Genomic DNA, 8,008 nt, shown 5'->3' with positions numbered 1-8,008 from the left:
ACTTTGATGCCACTTTCCTCATTGGGAAATAGTTCCTAAGCCCCTCAGCAATTTTGAAAGATCTCTTTTTACTGTGAGCTATGTATGAGTTAGGTGAGTAGCGGATGGTTTCAATGGCATCCTAAGGGTAGTGTTTGATTTTATGAGCCAATTGGCATGACCTGGGTGAGTTGCAAGTGACAGTATATCAAAACCCCGACGAATGCTACACACACTAGGTATCCCCATTCCCCAGAGTGCAAGGGCCAGGACTGCCTCCGAGGAGGTGGCTCCCCACAGCACTGTCATCTCCGTGTAGCTGTCCGTGTCTGTGTGGCTCATTCTCGTGTACCCCCTCGCTCGCTCGGCACAGGTTTGGGATTCGTTTGTTGAATGAATGGATGAGTTTGAGGCAGGATTCGCTGTTTCTCCTGACCTTTGCTGACATGTCTGAACGTAGGCAGTCTCCTCGTGGCCCCAGTGTGTCTGCTGATAAGTTCCTGTAAGAGACTGCCCTCTTGTTGACGCATCAAGTCATCGCTTTCTCCTGGCAGCATCTCTCCCTCATAGCCCTTGTTAGCGTTCAGGCATCTGTACTGGCCTGCCCTTGGGATTCCGACAGATTACGCCCTCAGCTGCAGCCGCTAAGAGCACCACCTGTGAGTATTCACTGCGTTCCCTTTTAGAAGGGCCCTGCCCCCCCCCCCGTTCCCATTCACTGTCTCCCTCCGCCCAAGCTCAGTTGCATGCCGCCTTGCTCTGGTGCACCACTTTTGAAACTGCAGCCGCCCTGCTTTCTGCCCCTCTCTTTCCATCTGCCATCTAGGTTCGTGGATATCCCACACGATACATTTTAGTGGGTAGGGAGGAAACGATGCGGGGTTTTCGAGCTTCGAGTTCCGACACGGGGTTTCTGTGTGATCTCAGAAACACACAGCCTCCCGTAGCCTCGGTGACTTCAAGAACGATCGCGTCACGGCTGCAGTAGCAGCCATCCCAGTGGGCTGGTGGAGAATCAAAGCGGCTGAAGGACGTGCCGGGCCCGTGGTCTGAAAAGTGCCACAATTCTCCTTCCAGACAGCAGGAGTCAGCGTGGAAACCCAGCTCGACCGCCGGCAGCAGGGCGTTCACTTTTCCCAGGCTTCTGTTTCTGCATTCACTAACACCTGCTTTTAGGAGCTCAGTGGAATTATGTGAGCAAAAAGCATCATAAATACAGTCCACAAACAACCTCTTCCCTTTCCCAGCTTCCTGAGGCAGATGTTTGAAATGGCGATGTCATCATTCTCAGTCCGTCGTTAAGATGCTCATAGTCTGGGCGGGGTTGGGGAGGGGTATTCTGATCCGACTGTGTCACAGTAGAGTCTCTGGGGACAGGTTCCCTGTCTCCAGGCCTCTGTTAACTTTTCTCTGTGACTGGGCCTGCCTGAAATAGGCTGGGAATTAGGCTGGAAGGAGCCGTGTGTGGACTGTTTGGCACAGCACCTGCGCTTGGTTGGTCTTCTGAGGGTATTAATTACCGACGTCTCTCAGAAAGATCAGAGAGTGGGATTCGAGGCCCGGGTAAGAGCTGCAGCAGAGAGGGCGATACAGAGGCCTTCTCGGTGCACACAGCCAGGCCGCTGCCCACCTGTCTGCCTAACCCCTGCTGCAGACACAAAGCCGCAACCTCTGGACTTCACAGGGTCATCAGAAGAGGAAGCTGCCAGTCCACGGCCCTGTCTGCAAACATGGCTGCCTTTCTCATCCCTTTGAAGTTGGTGCCCGAGGGTAAGAGAGGCTGGGGAAGCAAATAAAACAACCAGCAGGCTGTTTGACGCGCCTTGTCAGGACCGAGCATGCCCGCTTGGAGGCCAGCCACTTGCTTTCCCTGCTCTGAGTCTGGACAAGCCCAGCAGAGCTGCAGGTTTACTTCTCGCGCTGCTCGATGAATGACATTCCGATGGCTTTGACGTGGCAACGCTGCTTCTCCCTGCCCATGGCGTCCCACTGTCTCGGGGGATGGTCGGCTAGCATCTGCCCCGGCTAGGGGGTGGCCATAGATGAGTGACCTTCTCTGGTCTTTTATCTATGAAATGGGTATGAAAATGGCGGAGTCACATGGAGTGAGATGATCCTTGTCACGGGTGTTAGCTCTTGCCTTGGAACGCGATCCACTTTTAGGAGTCACTTCCTGTGCATCTGCACATAAACACACCAGGGGGGAGACGGTGCCAGTGTGACCTTTCCAAACACCGAGTCTTCTTTTCATCAAGGTACATTTACACACAGAACTTACTCCTTTACTTTTAACATTCCTCTGAAATTGGGATGTTAAATTTACCTCGGTATTTTTCTAGGCCCGATGTTAGTTAAAATGGAGAGCATGTGTGATTCCCCTGTGTGGCTGAGTTTGTTTGCTCATTATCACTAACCAATAAGAACCGAAACTCCGAGCTTCCAAACCCTGGTTCCAGCAATGAACATCAACAATAAAGTTATATCTTGCATGCGTAATTGTTTACACAATTACCTGTCTCTTCCCACACCAAAGCAATTCCCAATCTCTTGTGTCAATGTGTCTGAAGCAGCTTGCATTGTGACCACGAGTAGACTGGGTCTTAGGTCCTTGGTTCGAGTTCCCCAAATTCCTGATCTGGCTTTGGTCCCTGGGTATTTTCTGGAGTTTTTGCTCACAAGGGATCTTTGGTTTGGAAGCGTGGTCCAAAACCAGGCTTTTGCCTTTAGACCTGCTGGTGCTGGCAGGGCTCCAAGTGCTCCCCGATTCTCATCCAGGAGCGACCATAGAGCCAGGAGCCACCGTACGAGCTCAGGCCCCTTTGGAGTAACCCTGAACCTCATATAGACAGGCTGTTTCTCAAAGGACGTGATTTGCAATACATCGTTTGTGTGTGCTTTCATAAACTCAATGTTCCAAACTATGTAGCCTGAAAGAAAAAACAATGGTCATGCCAAATCTCCTTTCTGAGTAAATACTACCCGAAATGCATTCTTATAAAGGCACTTTTAGGGATCATTCCTGTTTTTTCAAGTCTCTCTGATTTTCCTCCAGTGCCGCAGATGCTCAACTTATTGCGTGAAGATCAAGGAATGTGTAGCCTCTGAATATCTGGACATCTTAGCTTTAGAAACGTGTTTAATTTACCAAACTGTAGTCTGGAATCTATGTCAATTAGTCTCTGCAGACAAGATCCCATTTTTAAAAAGAGGGAACAATGCCCCCAGGTCAATTATTTGGGATTTCTTGCCTGTGAAGGGGCATGGAAACTATGCCTCTCCCTCCCTCCTCTCTCTTTCTCTCTCTCCTAATGATCAATGATTCTAATAAGAAACCAACCCAGAGAGCCGGGAAAATGGAAGGTCGTTGAGATGCCAGGTCTGGGCACCTCTGCAGTATCTGAGTATATTGTGTCTTCAAGCACTGGATTCCACCTCATCCTGTAACAACAGCACACTGGAGAGTAGCTGCACCCATGCCATCCTCTATTGTATTTATTTTTTACTCTTTTGGCTTTTACACACACACACACACACACACACACACACACACACACACACACACACGCGCTCGCGCGCGCGCGCGCGCTTATTGTTGTTTATGAATGCCCTTAGCTGGGCTTGTTTCTTGCCTGTTTTTCTTAGCGTTAATCTAACCCATCTACTTTTTCCCTCTGGGCTTTTATCTTTCTTCTGTATACCTTCTTATTTGGTGGCTGCCTGGGTGTCTGTGTGGCTGGGTGGCTGCCTGGGTGTCTGTGTGGCTGGGTGGCTGTCTGGGTGTCTGGGTGTCTGTGTGGCTGGGTGGCTGCCTGGGTGTCTGGGTGGCTGGGTGGCTGCCTGGGTGGCTGGGTGGCTGGGTGGCTGGGTGTCTGTGTGGCTGGGTAGCTGGCCCCTGACTTCCTCTTCTCCTTGTCCTCTTGCTTTTCTACCTCATTTCTCCTTCTGCTTATCCTCTCTGCCTGCCAGTCCTGCCCGTCCTTGCTCCCGCCTCGCTATTGGCCGTTCAGCTCTTTATTGGGACCACCAGGTGTTTCAGACAGGCAAAGTAACCACAGCTTCACTGAGTTAAACAAATGCAGCATGAACAAAAGTCACACACCATAGCATTCTACCAGAGTCCTCTTGTGAACAAGTGGCAAGGTGTACCCAGACATTCTGGATTCTGGAATTTAGAACTAAAAACCACCACAAGTTTGAAATACGAGTCTGGGGAGGGCATCTGTGTGATGTGTCGGGGGCCTCAGGATCTCTTCCTCCTCCTCCATCACTCTTCCCAAATCCAAACGCATACTTGCTTTATTCAAAGATTTTTCAGAAATAAATCACTGAGCTTTCTTGGGAAGTAAGATTGTTATTTTAATTACAGAATAACGAACTCTAATTGCCTTCATTTTTGCCTTGCTTTTTTTTTCTTGTCAGACACAGAAGCATTTCTCCACGGCACAATTACAATGAAGGAGATGTAAGTCTCTCACGGGTGGGAATGGGCACGTCCATCCCAGACCACACAAAGCAGGGTTGGCAGCTTTCCGGGCCAAGGCGGGAAGCAGGAGCATGGATGCCAGGGAAGTCGGAGGCCTGTCCCTACCCTCTGCAATGGCTTTGGTATTCTACCAGCATCCTCTGGTTTGGAAAACGTGATTGTGCCTTGATCTCAACCAGAAGTTCCCTTTGGTCCTGCTGGTTGCAGAAGACAGCAGAGCCTCCGTGTTCCACCAGTGGTCCCATTCCTCGGGGCCACAGTGGCCAATTCTAGCTTCATTGTCACGACCTGTTCTCCGGGACCTGCCTTTCTATACCCGTACCTTTCCCGAGGCACTGCAAAGCTCTCCTCTCTCTCTAGGCTTGCCGTCCCTCGCCATTTCAGTGAGAGGTGGCGTTCCCCCCACCCCTCAAAGTTTAATATTGTGTTTCTCTCAAAAATGAGCGTGGGCTTCAGACTCAGACAGAGCCACTTAAAAGCCCGTGACCTTCACCGTGTGCCTCCATTTTTTATCTAAGAAAGAAAATGGATGAGAGTAATCCTCCCAGGGGGGATGCTGACTGTTAGAATTGCATGAGATCACATGTGGACGCACTTAGATGATCAATATGTATTTCCTCCCCTTCCCTTTACTACTCAAACACCACTGCCTCGTTTGTGGGTCTCTAGACCACATTTTCCTGGCTCTGTGTAAGCCCAGGGTCCTTGAAAGCAAGTGCTTTTTCTTAAGCTTGTTTGAATATTCCCCAATGCTAAGAGGGGCGACTTGCAAGAACACAGCCGCCCGTATTTTTGGTGGCTGGAATGTTCTGATCTTCTCCCTGGATAGAAGACAATGGCATGGAGGGGATGCAAGGGGGAGCAGAACCGGTCTATACAATAGGATGCCTTGCCAAGGCACTGTCACCGTGAGCACTATTGGTAGCTGCGGAAAGACACGTTAAGCCCTGTATGCCCTCATCTGCATCCTATTTGTGCTTCCTGAGTATGAACGTGGGGATTTACACTTTGAGAAGGATCACTGGTCTTACGTTCCCTACAACAGCGAGGAGGGACTCATGATCACATAAAAATGAATTCTCTGACATCTGATGTCCTTGCACTTCGCAGTATAAAGCACACAAGAGGCTCTTGCAGGTCCCTTTTGTAAAACCTCCCTTTAATAAACTGCCCACTGCCGTGTAATCCAGACGGCGGTCGGTACATCAGTGTAAAGGATGCTTTAAATCCCATGGAAAAGCGGGGGAAGCACACAAAGGCAGTACTTTGTGGGCATCCAGGCAGAGATACTACTTCTTTCACAACAGGGACAAAAATTTCCTTTAAGATTCTCTATGTAGAAAGGTTATTGCCTCATTATGAGGAGGACTCTTTGACAAAGAGATACAGCCAGAGAATATCTATTCCTTAGGAGGAGACATCCCTGGCCTCTCTTGGGGAGAAGGGAGGAAGAACTAGATGCCACGCTTTTGAATATTGACTGCCAAGAGCAGCCACAGTGTGATATCAAAAGGTGGGAATGTGCCACTGTCGTGATTAAAATTTCTCGAGATCAGCAGGTAGATTGAGACTGTCCACAGATGACCTTGAGAGCAAGCCGTGAAATATGATAGTCCTTGTCCTCTAGAAGGACATTTGTGACAGTTAAGAAATAGTGAACAGATCTTGAAGCCATGTGTCTTTCCTCTTAGGGAAATTTATACTATAAAATTTAGAACAAAGGTCTTTATTTGGTTCTTCAAGAGCTTAATGTGATGCCAGGATTTCATAGATAAATAATTTCTAATCATTTCAGCTGTCTCAGTGAGCAAATGCCCTTATTGCCAAGCCTGGTGGCTTAAGTTTGATCCCTATAGATCACAAAAAGGTGGAAGCAGACACTAACCACACAAAGTTGTCTGACTACCACACACTCTGTGTCCACACACCTCCCCTGCACACACACACACACACACACACACACACACAATAACAATAACAAATTTAAAAAATTCTAAGGATAAATAAATGTGTGATGTAGAACTAAATTTAAAGACTGATTTAATAACAGCCTCACAGTTTCAGAGAATAGTGGGCTTTTTCAGATGAACTTTTATTGTCATATATAATATTAATAGGAAATATAAATAACACAGGAACAGTGTGAATGCATAGTAGCATCATAATTATTTCTCCTGCTAAGATGCTGTTGAGCAATAAGAACAATCTAAATTAAACAATGCTGCATTTTATTAGCACCCTTAGGACTTCCTAAATCTGTATTATTTTTTGAAGTTTCATAAAGCAATTTCAAAAGAAAGACAATCATTTTTTGTAATAATATTCTATTACCAGCAATGGATAATCAATACCATATGATTTCTTTCCAATGGCTTAGATTCATAGCAAGAAAGAAATCTGAAGGAAAAAAGTGTAATTAGTTAATTAATTCCAGTCCCTATTCTCATCAAGATGCAAACCATTTAACGAGAACCAAGTGATAAGCAATAATGTTCTTGCAATCCTCCTCATCAAATATGAATATTAATGTAGACATATTTTCCAGTTCCCGTCTTACCTAAGTCTGACTAGGAAACATAAATGAAGACAAATGTCTCCCAATTATTCCCCATCTCCTTTGCAGAAAGCTTGCACTGACACTGTTCCTGAAGTGGGTACACTTTGTAGCATGAGCTCTTCTGAAACTTCGATTCACAATATACAAGCAATCGAAAGGTCGACCATATGAAGTGGGAATTGATATTGTGATGGATGCTCTTTTACATACTTCCTCCAATCACATACTTGTCATTTTGAGCCATATTGTTTCCCCTAACCAATAACGGTGTAGGAGGAAATGTTTTCAAAAAGATATAAGACATCTAGTCTTTGTTTCACACTAACTATCCTACAGCAACACCTTTGTCTAGAAATTGCCTTTTTTACCCCCCAGGCACACTCTAATTGCTTATACATTGGAAAGGATGAGAATATTGTCATGACAACTAAGAGGAAACCTCCCCATCACCACCACGGAAGTTAATCAAGATGCAGTGTAATGCTGACTGTGGGCTCTTCAGGATTGGCTGAGATTATGAAGATGTCCTCTGTGCCTCCCACCTCAATCTAGATCAAAGCATTTTGGACACATTTGTCTACTCACATTGGGAAGGAAAGTGTTTGCTTTTAATCATTGTGTGGGTTTAGTTGCCTCCATTTGCTGTAGCAATGGTGCATCGAAGAAGACTGCTCAAAGCCATCAAACCCGGTTACAGCTGATGGATGAGAGGCAGTGAGCGTTTGCTGCCATGAGCAGGGACGCCATCTTACAAGATACCCTGCTTCAAAAACATGTACTAAGAAAAGGGAGCTTCCAGAGCTAGATGGCAATCCAGGTTTGCTCTTGAGAGCAACAAGGCTCTGGAGCAACGCAGGTCTGGGGCAACCACAGAGGCGGGATCAGTGGTGTTCCGGGTGGAGGGAATCTGGGTCAATCATCATGGCGAGATCTGAGTTGACCTTAGGGGTAGCTAAAAGAGTATTCGTCTTGTAAAAATTGATTAGATG

The 8,008-nt window shown here is 47.0% G+C and overlaps 1 long non-coding RNA gene across 2 annotated transcripts; it reads left to right on the top strand.

Moving 5' to 3' along the window:
* The first annotated feature begins 364 nt into the window (after positions 1-364).
* Positions 365-5,197, top strand: LOC110342211. Of its 2 annotated transcripts, XR_005879779.1 has the most exons (4): positions 365-638; positions 907-1,542; positions 1,664-1,749; positions 4,399-5,197. It is a non-coding gene; the product is annotated as an uncharacterized LOC110342211 (long non-coding RNA). The 2 variants fall into 2 exon arrangements; XR_002384231.2 differs by having other exon boundaries at positions 907-1,749; positions 4,399-5,196.
* Positions 5,198-8,008: the final 2,811 nt, after the last annotated feature.

This window comes from Mesocricetus auratus, unplaced genomic scaffold (assembly GCF_017639785.1).
Source record: "Mesocricetus auratus isolate SY011 unplaced genomic scaffold, BCM_Maur_2.0 Super-Scaffold_100010, whole genome shotgun sequence".
NCBI lineage: Eukaryota > Metazoa > Chordata > Mammalia > Rodentia > Cricetidae > Mesocricetus > Mesocricetus auratus.
The sequence above is the reverse complement of the archived record's forward strand: the minus strand, read 5'-3'. Positions and strand labels throughout refer to the sequence as shown.